The sequence below is a fragment of the Pseudophryne corroboree genome, chromosome 10 (assembly GCF_028390025.1).
Source record: "Pseudophryne corroboree isolate aPseCor3 chromosome 10, aPseCor3.hap2, whole genome shotgun sequence".
NCBI classification, from domain to species: Eukaryota; Metazoa; Chordata; class Amphibia; order Anura; family Myobatrachidae; genus Pseudophryne; species Pseudophryne corroboree.
This window is the reverse complement of record NC_086453.1, coordinates 122,544,352-122,558,039: the sequence shown is the minus strand read 5'-3', so window position 1 is coordinate 122,558,039 and position 13,688 is coordinate 122,544,352. Positions and strand designations below refer to the sequence as shown.

General features: G+C 44.4%; 1 long non-coding RNA gene across 4 annotated transcripts in view; it reads left to right on the top strand.

Annotated features, from left to right (window-relative positions):
* The window catches only part of LOC134965084 (uncharacterized), a 62,818-nt gene that overhangs the window by 4,383 nt on the left and 44,747 nt on the right, over window positions 1-13,688 (top strand). For 2 of the 4 annotated variants that reach the window (XR_010188307.1, XR_010188305.1), the window contains exon 2: window positions 5,298-5,373. The exons of 1 other annotated variant lie outside the window; for it this stretch is intronic. This is a non-coding gene — a long non-coding RNA (uncharacterized LOC134965084). Of the gene's footprint in view, window positions 1-4,743; window positions 4,833-5,297; window positions 5,374-13,688 lie in introns of those variants that run through there. One more of the 4 variants, XR_010188306.1, reaches the window with a different exon arrangement.

Below are 13,688 nucleotides of genomic sequence, written 5' to 3'. Positions count from 1 at the left end.
TTTTGGATTAGGACGCGTTTTGGCAAAACCTCCCTGAAAAATTTTTGTCGGATTCGGGTGTGTTTTGGATTCGGGTGTTTTTTTTTCAAAAACCCTTCAAAAACTACTTAAATTTGGGGGTAATTTTGATCCCATAGTATTATTAACCTCAATAACCATAATTTCCACTCATTTCCAGTCTATTCTGAACACCTCACACTTCACAATATTATTTTTAGTCCTAAAATTTGCACCGAAGTTGCTGGATGACTTAGCTAAGCGACCCAAGTGGGCGGCACAAACACCTGGCCCATCTAGGAGTGGCACTGCAGTGTCAGACAGGATGGCACTTCAAAAAATAGTCCCCAAACAGCACATAATGCAAAGAAAAAAAGAGGTGCACCAAGGTCGCTGGATGGCTAAGCTAAGCGACCCAAGTGGCCGACACAAACACCTGGCCCATCTAGGAGTGGCACTGCAGTGTCAGACAGGATGGCACTTAAAAAAATTAGCCCCAAACATCACATGATGCAGAGATAAATATATATATATATATATATATATATATATATATATATATATATATACACTGGTGGTCAGCAAAATTCTGCACTGTCCTCCTACTATATACTGCGCACAACTACAATGCAGCACAGATATGGATAGTATACTTGACGACACAGAGGTAAAGCAATGGACTACTGTACCGTACTGCTATATATATACTGGTGGTCAGCAAAATTCTGCACTGTCCTCCTACTATATACTGCGCACAACTACAATGCAGCACAGATATGGAGCGTTTTCAGGCAGAGAACGTAGATATTTGCAGCACACTGAGCACAGATATTTGCAGCACACTGAACACAGAAACTGAGAGAACGCAGCCACGTCCTCTCGCTATCATCTCCAATGCACGAGTGAAAATGGCGGTGACGCGCGGCTCTTTATATGCAATACGAATCTCGCAAAAATACGACAGCGGGATGATGACGTTCGGGCGCGCTCGGGTTAACCGAGCAAGGCGGGAAGATCCGAGGCTGCCTCGGAACCGTGTAAAATAGGTGAAGTTCGGGGGGGTTTGGATCTCGAGGAACCGAACCCGCTCATCTCTAATTATAATGTACCAGCTGAAGTAATGGTTTAGTACCAATTGACAACTATAGTTCATACCACTCCCAGATATTTAATGTCAGTATATTAAATGCTATAGCCCTGGATACTTTTTTCAGCTAGAAAACTGTCCAATCAGTTTTTAAATGCATTTATTACCTTCTCTGGCAGGGAGTTCCAAATCTTTATTGCCCTTTTGGTGAAGAACCCTTTCCTAGGTTTGTGCAGAATTTTCTCTCTTCTAGCCTCAGTGAGTGCCCACGTGTCCTATACAGAGTTCTATTAAAAAACAAATCCCCTGCTAACTCTTTGTAACGACCCTTTACATACTGTATTTGAAGATATTAATAATGTCTCCTCTTAGACGCCTCTTTTCTAGTGTATACATATTTACCCTAGTAATCCTTTCCTCGTACTCTAGTGTCTCTAACCCTTTAATCAGTTTAGTAGCTCGCCTTTGCACTCTTTCGAGTTCCCTGATATCTTTTTTATAATATGGTGCCCAGAACTGAACACTATTCCAGGTGTGGACGTACCAATGATTTGTACAGTGGCAGGATTACATCCTCGTCCCTTGTCTCAATACCCCGTTTTATGCTAGCAAGCACTTTACTTGCCTTCTTTGCTGCATTTTGACATTGTGTACTGTTATTAAGCCTATTATCTATGAGCACCCCCAAATCTTTTTCCACTACTGTTACCTCTATATTTCCTCATTAAGTGTGTAGGATGCAAGTTTGATTTTTTATCCCAAAATGCATAACTTTGCATTTTTCAATATTAAACCTCATTCTCCATTTAGAGGCCCAGGTTTCAAGTTTAAATAAGTCATTCTGTAGAGATTCCACATCGATTTTGGAATTAATTACCTTACACAGTTTAGTATCATCTGCAAAGATTGACACTGTGATTCCCAGGCCTATTCCTAGATCGTTAATAAATATATTGAACAGTAGCAGGCCAAGTACGGACCCTTGTTCTATTCCGCTGACTACTTGTGCCCAGTTGGAGAACATCCCATTGACCACTACTCGCGGCTCCACTCACTGTTTCACTGTCCGCAGCTTTCATTATTATTATTTGGACTTAACACCACCACCAAGCTGAGTGCAAAAGATCCATCTAAAGCAGGCTTTCCTACTGTACCTCCATGCACGTCACCCCCATAACAGGGAATAACTGTGGAGTAAAAAGTCTATGGCAGGTGAGGCAGTGCCTTCCCTGTCTATCTTTTCCGCTCATCTCTGATCAAAACTCACCAAATTTCCAGGAGTTTATACTGCTGCACCTGTGTATAATGCCCAGATGTACCCTTTGACTCATATATTGTGTGTAAATCTGGCTCTGGGGCCAGCTAGTGCCTCCTGAGCCATTTAGCTCACCGCACGTCCCTGAGTTCAGTGCGATCACATGGTAGCAGCCCAGATATTTCACAAAAGGACTAATTAGTGGTAGGACAGATTAATCTGTCCTCACTTTCAATCTCCCTCTCTGTGCGTATACATGGTAATGCGCAGTCCGTGACGCCATTCTATGATGCATGCGCAGTTTGCAGATTTCAGCGAGATACGACTCAAAATCAGGCTCATTATGGGTAATTTGCAGTAATCTTCTGATGAAACAACCCTGAGACGTTAATATTTACCTTTAACTTTTGCTTTTTAAATGGTAAAAATCACCAATATTAAGTGAATATTTTCATAAAGTGCTGCTCTCTTTAGTTGGGTATCATGCAGATAATCTTGTTAGGGGCTAATAATTAAAGCAGAGATGCTGCATTAATTAGCTAACATAATTAGTATAGATTATTTAAATGAATGTAACTGCCAATCATTAACAAAAAGGGAGCAGATAACAATGGGATTTTGGTAATATTAGCAAACATGTATTGAGCAGAGGATGGATGCTGAATGCATATCACTGAATGTCATTGTTCTACATGGTAAGATAATGAATGTTAACAGGACTGTACAAGGCTAATTAGGCCACTGATCAGTACAGGTATTACCCACACAGCTTTACAAGTTACACTGCAGATGGTGTCTGCACTTTGGGCATATAGCCAAACAACAGAATGCACAGATATACAAGTAATACTAGTCCACACATTTCATTAGCCCTATGCATTATAATGTGTGTACTTTTTATACACTGATTGAGCAGTTTATTGGACACCAGTTCTTACTACGTAATTGACGTCTCAATGATGGAACAATGTACCTGATTTAAAGGTGGACGCAGTGCCAATGTTTGTGCATTTGAACAATCATTTACCACTGCATACGCGGGAAAAGTCCTGAAAACCCAGACAGCACATGCACTTCCCTGACTGGACAACTCCATATACTTTTGCATATGGGATCGTTGGCATCAGGAATGGAGAGCCAAAACCATGGACGTTCCTGGGTAGTGACTGGGAGGTGGTCTGAAGTAACTGCTAATTGAGGCCTTCTCATGGTTGTGTTATAGAAGTGTCTTGGGCATGTCAGTGCAAGCGGCTGTGTTCTCATGCCCTGTACCGCAGCCACAGAGGCTGTGTTTAGCAAGAGTATGGAAGGAGAAACTGCGTTTGCAATAGGCTGGTTTAAGTGTCGATGGTGAGAGCGAGGATGAATCAGTGGGGGAGTATGTACAACAGATGGTGGCTTTAAACTGTCTATGGCACAGGTTCTCAAACTTGGTCCTCAGGACCCCACACAGTGCATGTTTTGCAGGTCTCCTCACAGAATCACAAGTGAAATAATTAGCTCCACCTGTGGACCTTTTAAAATGCGTCAGTGAGTAATTAATACACCTGTGCACCTGCTGGGTTACCTGCAAAACATGCACTGTGTAGGGTCCTGAGGACCGAGTTTGAGAACCACTGGTCTATGGCATAGGTCTGCAAACTCGGTCCTCATTACTCCACACAGTGCATGTTTTGCAGGTAACCCAGCAGGTGCACAGGTGTATTATTTACTCACAGACACATTTTAAAAAGTCCGCAGGTGGAGTTAGTTATCTCACTTGTGATTCTGTGAGGAGACCTGCAAAACATGCACTGTGTGGGGTAATGAGTACCGAGTTTGCAGACCTTTGGTCTATGGCAGGCATTCTCAACCACGGTCCTCAAGGCACACCAACAGTGCAGGTTTTAGTGATATCCAGGCTGCAGCACATATGGTTAAATCAAAATAACTTAGCTACTAATTAAGTCACCTGTGCTGAAGCCTGGATATCACAAAAACCTGCACTGTTAGTGTGCCTTGAGGACCGTGGTTGGGAATGCCTGGTCTATGGTGTCATATGGACAGCATAAACATGCCTGACAGGGATGTGGAACAGCAGGGTTTGGAATCCAGTCCTGGTATCTGGTATTCAGTTTGATCAAGACTGAGCAACAGTAAACATAATTGCAGACCACTGTCAGCCTGCTGTTAAGATGGTTTTAGACACAAGAGACAGTGCTCCTGATGGTGAACTGGTCACCCAGGTGATAGGCCATGGGGGGTGACTACTGTTAGGGGCCTGGATCAATAGCATACCTCCCAACAAAACCCTCTCCAGGAGGGACAGAATGCTCCACTTCTGGACTTTCTCTGAATGTATGATTGCCGGCACCTGTTTTGAACAGGTTAATGCAGGCATTAAGTCACCTGTGTTCAAGCCTGGATATCACTAAAACCTGCACTGTTAGTGTGCCTTGAGGACCGTGGTTGGGAAACACTGGGTTAATGGATAAGAAAGGCATTTCAGCACAGGTGATGGCAATCATAGATTAAGAGGGAAGTCAAGGAACAGAGCATTGTGTCCCTCCTGGAGAGGGTCATGTTGGGAGGTATGCAATGGTCTCTGGAGAATTTACACTTTGTGTGCTAAGAACTGCTGTGAACTATTCTGTAATGTCTTGCTGGTAATGGCTTATGTTCATTTGTGAATTGCCTGCCTCTGACATGTTGTGGAAAATAAGCCTGCAGTGTGGTACTTTTACCCGGTGTATGTGATCCTTGGTCATTGAAAGTGTGCATTTCATGGCTTGCACATACCATTGCATGCAAGTACACAAGAGAAAGGCTGATACAAGCTTTTGCACCTAACCGCAGTTGCAAACCCAGAAAAAAATCACAAAAGTGTTGCAACTGTGTTCATCTCTGAATCAGGCCCAATATGTGTAGGTACTGCAATTTAAACAGGTAGGAATGTAACTGATTGTGTTTGCTATTCAGGAGGACAAAAAGTAAGACAAGAGATGTAGGCAGGGCATGATGCACCAGCAGCAGTGTGGCAGGAAAAGTGTTACTGGTGAGTATTATTGCACAAACTTGTTACAGGTGTACTGAGAATAAGCCTTTAACTAAATCACATCCAACCAACAACAGTTCTGTGTTTGATAAATACTTTTCCTGAAAGGAACCAACAGAGGCAGATGTGTCATGTGCAGAGTAAACGAGAGGTTAAAATTAGTCAACTAACTGGTGAATAGAAAAATATTGCTAAAAAAAACAAGTATATCAGAGTACAGAGTGCATGTATTTACTGTATGGGAGCAAATCTTGCCCGTTACCGCTTGTACCTTTACGGGATGCCCACAAAATCAGTCTAGATTTCCTTCATTGATAACCTAGCATGTGAGATTCTGATGGGACCTTGCCTCTAACTGAATCTCCCCCTGATCACCTTGTCAAAGATAAGTTAGATAAAAAACTTCCCAATTTTGATAAACTTACCCTGGTTTGATGAATCCCACTTCATGGATTTCACCCTGATAGGGGAACCAGGATATGATAAGACCATACTTGCCTACCTGACCCTCTCCATGAGGGAGAAAATGCTCTGTTCCTGGACTTTCCTGGTAATGTATGATTGCCATCACCTGTGGTGAAACACCTTTCTTATTAATTAACTAGCTCACCACAGGTGATGACAATCATACATTACCAGGAGAGTCCAGGAACAGAGCATTTTCTCCCTCATGGAGAGGGTCAGGTAGGCAAGTATGGATAAGACTCTGCAGTTCTAAGTAGAGATGAGCGCCTGAAATTTTTCGGGTTTTGTGTTTTGGTTTTGGGTTCGGTTCCGCGGCCGTGTTTTGGGTTCGAACGCGTTTTGGCAAAACCTCACCGAATTTTTTTTGTCGGATTCGGGTGTGTTTTGGATTCGGGTGTTTTTTTCAAAAAACACTAAAAAACAGCTTAAATCATAGAATTTGGGGGTCATTTTGATCCCAAAGTATTATTAACCTCAAAAACCATAATTTACACTCATTTTCAGTCTATTCTGAATACCTCACACCTCACAATATTATTTTTAGTCCTAAAATTTGCACCGAGGTCGCTGTGTGAGTAAGATAAGCGACCCTAGTGGCCGACACAAACACCGGGCCCATCTAGGAGTGGCACTGCAGTGTCACGCAGGATGTCCCTTCCAAAAAACCCTCCCCAAACAGCACATGACGCAAAGAAAAAAAGAGGCGCAATGAGGTAGCTGTGTGAGTAAGATTAGCGACCCTAGTGGCCGACACAAACACCGGGCCCATCTAGGAGTGGCACTGCAGTGTCACGCAGGATGGCCCTTCCAAAAAACCCTCCCCAAACAGCACATGACGCAAAGAAAAAAAGAGGCGCAATGAGGTAGCTGACTGTGTGAGTAAGATTAGCGACCCTAGTGGCCGACACAAACACCGGGCACATCTAGGAGTGGCACTGCAGTGTCACGCAGGATGTCCCTTCCAAAAAACCCTCCCCAAACAGCACATGACGCAAAGAAAAAAAGAGGCGCAATGAGGTAGCTGTGTGAGTAAGATTAGCGACCCTAGTGGCCGACACAAACACCGGGCCCATCTAGGAGTGGCACTGCAGTGTCACGCAGGGTGTCCCTTCCAAAAAACCCACCCCAATCAGCACATGATGCAAAGAAAAAGAAAAGAAAAAAGAGGTGCAAGATGGAATTATCCTTGGGCCCTCCCACCCACCCTTATGTTGTATAAACAAAACAGGACATGCACACTTTAACCAACCCATCATTTCAGTGACAGGGTCTGCCACACGACTGTGACTGATATGACGGGTTGGTTTGGACCCCCCCCAAAAAAGAAGCAATTAATCTCTCCTTGCACAAACTGGCTCTACAGAGGCAAGATGTCCACCTCATCTTCACCCTCCGATATATCACCGTGTACATCCCCCTCCTCACAGATTATCAATTCGTCCCCACTGGAATCCACCATCTCAGCTCCCTGTGTACTTTTTGGAGGCAATTGCTGCTGGTCAATGTCTCCGCGGAGGAATTGATTATAATTCATTTTAATGAACATCATCTTCTCCACATTTTCTGGATGTAACCTCGTACGCCGATTGCTGACAAGGTGAGCGGCGGCACTAAACACTCTTTCGGAGTACACACTTGTGGGAGGGCAACTTAGGTAGAATAAAGCCAGTTTGTGCAAGGGCCTCCAAATTGCCTCTTTTTCCTGCCAGTATAAGTACGGACTGTGTGACGTGCCTACTTGGATGCGGTCACTCATATAATCCTCCACCATTCTATCAATGTTGAGAGAATCATATGCAGTGACAGTAGACGACATGTCCGTAATCGTTGTCAGGTCCTTCAGTCCGGACCAGATGTCAGCATCAGCAGTCGCTCCAGACTGCCCTGCATCACCGCCAGCGGGTGGGCTCGGAATTCTGAGCCTTTTCCTCGCACCCCCAGTTGCGGGAGAATGTGAAGGAGGAGATGTTGACAGGTCGCGTTCCGCTTGACTTGACAATTTTGTCACCAGCAGGTCTTTCAACCCCAGCAGACCTGTGTCTGCCGGAAAGAGAGATCCAAGGTAGGCTTTAAATCTAGGATCGAGCACGGTGGCCAAAATGTAGTGCTCTGATTTCAACAGATTGACCACCCGTGAATCCTTGTTAAGCGAATTAAGGGCTGCATCCACAAGTCCCACATGCCTAGCGGAATCGCTCCGTGTTAGCTCCTCCTTCAATGCCTCCAGCTTCTTCTGCAAAAGCCTGATGAGGGGAATGACCTGACTCAGGCTGGCAGTGTCTGAACTGACTTCACGTGTGGCAAGTTCAAAGGGCATCAGAACCTTGCACAACGTTGAAATCATTCTCCACTGCACTTGAGACAGGTGCATTCCACCTACTATATCGTGCTCAATTGTATAGGCTTGAATGGCCTTTTGCTGCTCCTCCAACCTCTGAAGCATATAGAGGGTTGAATTCCACCTCGTTACCACTTCTTGCTTCAGATGATGGCAGGGCAGGTTCAGTAGTTTTTGGTGGTGCTCCAGTTTTCTGTACGTGGTGCCTGTACGCCGAAAGTGTCCCGCAATTCTTCTGGCCACCGACAGCATCTCTTGCACGGCCCTGTCGTTTTTTAAAAAATTCTGCACCACCAAATTCAAGGTATGTGCAAAACATGGGACGTGCTGGAATTGGCCCAGATTTAATGCACACACAATATTGCTGGCGTTGTCCGATGCCACAAATCCACAGGAGAGTCCAATTGGGGTAAGCCATTCCGCGATGATCTTCCTCAGTTGCCGTAAGAGGTTTTCAGCTGTGTGCGTATTCTGGAAAGCGGTGATACAAAGCGTAGCCTGCCTAGGAAAGAGTTGGCGTTTGCGAGATGCTGCTACTGGTGCCGCCGCTGCTGTTCTTGCGGCGGGAGTCCATACATCTACCCAGTGGGCTGTCACAGTCATATAGTCCTGACCCTGCCCTGCTCCACTTGTCCACATGTCCGTGGTTAAGTGGACATTGGGTACAGCTGCATTTTTTAGGACACTGGTGACTCTTTTTCTGAGGTCTGTGTACATTTTCGGTATCGCCTGCCTAGAGAAATGGAACCTAGATGGTATTTGGTACCGGGGACACAGTACCTCCAACAAGTCTCTAGTTGGCTCTGCAGTAATGATGGATACCGGAACCACGTTTCTCACCACCCAGGATGCCAAGGCCTCAGTTATCCGCTTTGCAGTAGGATGACTGCTGTGATATTTCATCTTCCTCGCAAAGGACTGTTGAACAGTCAATTGCTTACTGGAAGTAGTACAAGTGGGCTTACGACTTCCCCTCTGGGATGACCATCGACTCCCAGCGGCAACAACAGCAGCGCCAGCAGCAGTAGGCGTTACACGCAAGGATGCATCGGAGGAATCCCAGGCAGGAGAGGACTCGTCAGACTTGCCAGTGACATGGCCTGCAGGACTATTGGCATTCCTGGGGAAGGAGGAAATTGACACTGAGGGAGTTGGTGGGGTGGTTTGCGTGAGCTTGGTTACAAGAGGAAGGGATTTACTGGTCAGTGGACTGCTTCCGCTGTCACCCAAAGTTTTTGAACTTGTCACTGACTTATTATGAATGCGCTGCAGGTGACGTATAAGGGAGGATGTTCCGAGGTGGTTAACGTCCTTACCCCTACTTATTACAGCTTGACAAAGGGAACACACGGCTTGACACCTGTTGTCCGCATTTGTGGTGAAATACCTCCACACCGAAGAGCTGATTTTTTTGGTATTTTCACCTGGCATGTCAACGGCCATATTCCTCCCACGGACAACAGGTGTCTCCCCGGGTGCCTGACTTAAACAAACCACCTCACCATCAGAATCCTCCTGGTCAATTTCCTCCCCAGCGCCAGCAACACCCATATCCTCCTCATCCTGGTGTACTTCAACACTGACATCTTCAATCTGACTATCAGGAACTGGACTGCGGGTGCTCCTTCCAGCACTTGCAGGGGGCATGCAAATAGTGGAAGGCGCATGCTCTTCACGTCCAGTGTTGGGAAGGTCAGGCATCGCAAACGACACAATTGGACTCTCCTTGTGGATTTGGGATTTCAAAGAACGCACAGTTCTTTGCGGTGCTTTTGCCAGCTTGAGTCTTTTCAGTTTTCTAGCGAGAGGCTGAGTGCTTCCATCCTCATGTGAAGCTGAACCACTAGCCATGAACATAGGCCAGGGCCTCAGCCGTTCCTTGCCACTCCGTGTGGTAAATGGCATATTGGCAAGTTTACGCTTCTCCTCCGACAATTTTATTTTAGGTTTTGGAGTCCTTTTTTTTCTGATATTTGGTGTTTTGGATTTGACATGCTCTGTACTATGACATTGGGCATCGGCCTTGGCAGACGACGTTGCTGGCATTTCATCGTCTCGGCCATGACTAGTGGCAGCAGCTTCAGCACGAGGTGGAAGTGGATCTTGATCTTTCCCTAATTTTGGAACCTCAACTTTTTTGTTCTCCATATTTTATAGGCAGAACTAAAAGGCACCTCAGGTAAACAATGGAGATGGATGGATTGGATACTAGTATACAATTATGGACGGACTGCCACGGTTAGGTGGTATAAAAAAACCACGGTTAGGTGGTATATATTATAATAATAATACAATTATGGATGGACGGACTGCCTGCCGACTGCCGACACAGAGGTAGCCACAGCCGTGAACTACCGCACTGTACACTGGTTGATAAAGAGATAGTAGTATACTCGTAACAATTAGGATGACACTATGACGGTATAAAGAATGAAAAAAAAACCACGGTTAGGTGGTAGGTATATAATAATAAATAATACAATTCTGGTCGGACGGACTGCCTGCCGTGTGCCGACACAGAGGTAGCCACAGCCGTGAACTACCGCACTGTACACTGGTTGATAAAGAGATAGTAGTATACTCGTAACAATTAGGATGACACTATGACGGTATAAAGAATGAAAAAAAAACCACGGTTAGGTGGTAGGTATATAATAATAAATAATACAATTCTGGTCGGACGGACTGCCTGCCGTGTGCCGACACAGAGGTAGCCACAGCCGTGAACTACCGCACTGTACACTGGTTGATAAAGAGATAGTAGTATACTCGTAACAATTAGGATGACACTATGACGGTATAAAGAATGAAAAAAAAACCACGGTTAGGTGGTAGGTATATAATAATAAATAATACAATTCTGGTCGGACGGACTGCCTGCCGTGTGCCGACACAGAGGTAGCCACAGCCGTGAACTACCGCACTGTACACTGGTTGATAAAGAGATAGTAGTATACTCGTAACAATTAGGATGACACTATGACGGTATAAAGAATAAAAAAAAAACCACGGTTAGGTGGTAGGTATATAATAATAAATAATACAATTCTGGTCGGACGGACTGCCTGCCGTGTGCCGACACAGAGGTAGCCACAGCCGTGAACTACCGCACTGTACACTGGTTGATAAAGAGATAGTAGTATACTCGTAACAATTAGGATGACACTATGACGGTATAAAGAATGAAAAAAAAAACCACGGTTAGGTGGTAGGTATATAATAATAAATAATACAATTCTGGTCGGACGGACTGCCTGCCGTGTGCCGACACAGAGGTAGCCACAGCCGTGAACTACCGCACTGTACACTGGTTGATAAAGAGATAGTAGTATACTCGTAACAATTAGGATGACACTATGACGGTATAAAGAATGAAAAAAAAAACCACGGTTAGGTGGTAGGTATATAATAATAAATAATACAATTCTGGTCGGACGGACTGCCTGCCGTGTGCCGACACAGAGGTAGCCACAGCCGTGAACTACCGCACTGTACACTGGTTGATAAAGAGATAGTAGTATACTCGTAACAATTAGGATGACACTATGACGGTATAAAGAATGAAAAAAAAACCACGGTTAGGTGGTAGGTATATAATAATAAATAATACAATTCTGGTCGGACGGACTGCCTGCCGTGTGCCGACACAGAGGTAGCCACAGCCGTGAACTACCGCACTGTACACTGGTTGATAAAGAGATAGTAGTATACTCGTAACAATTAGGATGACACTATGACGGTATAAAGAATGAAAAAAAAACCACGGTTAGGTGGTAGGTATATAATAATAAATAATACAATTCTGGTCGGACGGACTGCCTGCCGTGTGCCGACACAGAGGTAGCCACAGCCGTGAACTACCGCACTGTTCTGTGTCTGCTGCTAATATAGACTGGTTGATATTTAAAGAGATATTAGTAGTATACAACAATACTATACTGGTGGTCAGGCACTGGTCACCACTCCTGCAGCAAAAGTGTGCACTGTTAATTAATATAATTGTACTCCTGGCTCCTGCTAACAACCTGCAGTGCTCCCCAGTCTCCCCCACAATTAATTATAAGCTTTTAATTTATACATTGATGACTGTGCAGCACACTGGGCTGAGCTGAGTGCACACAGACTGAGTCACACTGTGTGACTGACTGTGCTGTGTATCGTTTTTTTTTTCAGGCAGAGAACGGATATAGCAGAGAGAAGTGAACGGATATATTATATTAAATAAAAGTTAACTAGCAACTGCACTGGTCACTGACTGTGGTAAACTAACTCTGTCTGCGACTCTGCACAATCTCTCTCTCTCTATCTAATCTATCTCTATTCTAATGGAGAGGACGCCAGACACGTCCTCTCCCTATCAATCTCAATGCACGAGTGAAAATGGCGGCGACGCGCGGCTCCTTATATAGAATCCGAGTCTCGCGATAGAATCCGAGCCTCGCGAGAATCCGACAGCGTCATGATGACGTTCGGGCGCGCTCGGGTTAACCGAGCAAGGCGGGAAGATCCGAGTCGCTCGGACCCGTGAAAAAAAACATGAAGTTCGGGCGGGTTCGGATTCCGAGGAACCGAACCCGCTCATCTCTAGTTCTAAGAAGCCATAATATCAGTTGTCAGTAATAACTGCAGGTAATAGCAGTATAAATGTGTTGTAATGGTGTGGATGGTGTCAGGGCCACTGTTTCTGAAACTGAGTCCCCAAGGCATTTTTTTTATATAAAACTCCAAGTCAAAAGCCTAGGAAAGTCTTGTAATGGTTCCAGGATCAAGGCAATAACTTCCATTTAGTGGCCTCGTGAACCACTAGATCTTAATCCAAGTGCTGTATTAGATATGGTAAACTCTTTATATTATGTCCCAATATAATACAGGGCACTTTGGGAATGCCATTGGCCAGCATCAATGTTTTATGTTTTTATCAGGTTATATAGTCCATGGAGGTATATTTTCCAAGTGGTGGCTTTTCAAAGCAGCCACTTTTTGGCTTTCCTTTAAACTGAAACATTACAACTGCTGATAAGATGGTTTGAAAAGCCGTCACTTAGTAAATATTTGTGTAAAAGCATATTGTGAATTATACAGTGCCAAAATATCCACATATACAGTATAACATTAATTGAATGGACATTAATGCATATTTATAGCCAGGTATTTTAATTATAATTCAAAATCATAATCATGATATTCATGTAAAATTGATTATTGTCTCCAAAACACCCCCCAACCCCACCACATGCACAAACAGTCAAACACACATGTAAAATTATTCTCCAGATTTAGGAGTGGAGTTTATTCTCAGATCCAAAGCAAAAGCAATATGTATTTGATTACAGGTGGTTAAGGAATGGGACACAGTAACGGGTTGTGGTTGAAATACTGGCATTCAGGATGCTGGCAGAGAGAATACCAACCATGGCATTCTGCTGTTTACAATCCCAGCAGGGGTAGAGTAAGCATGGTATCCCTTACCCCCTAACCCTAATCCATCCTTACTGCAGCCTAAACCTAACCC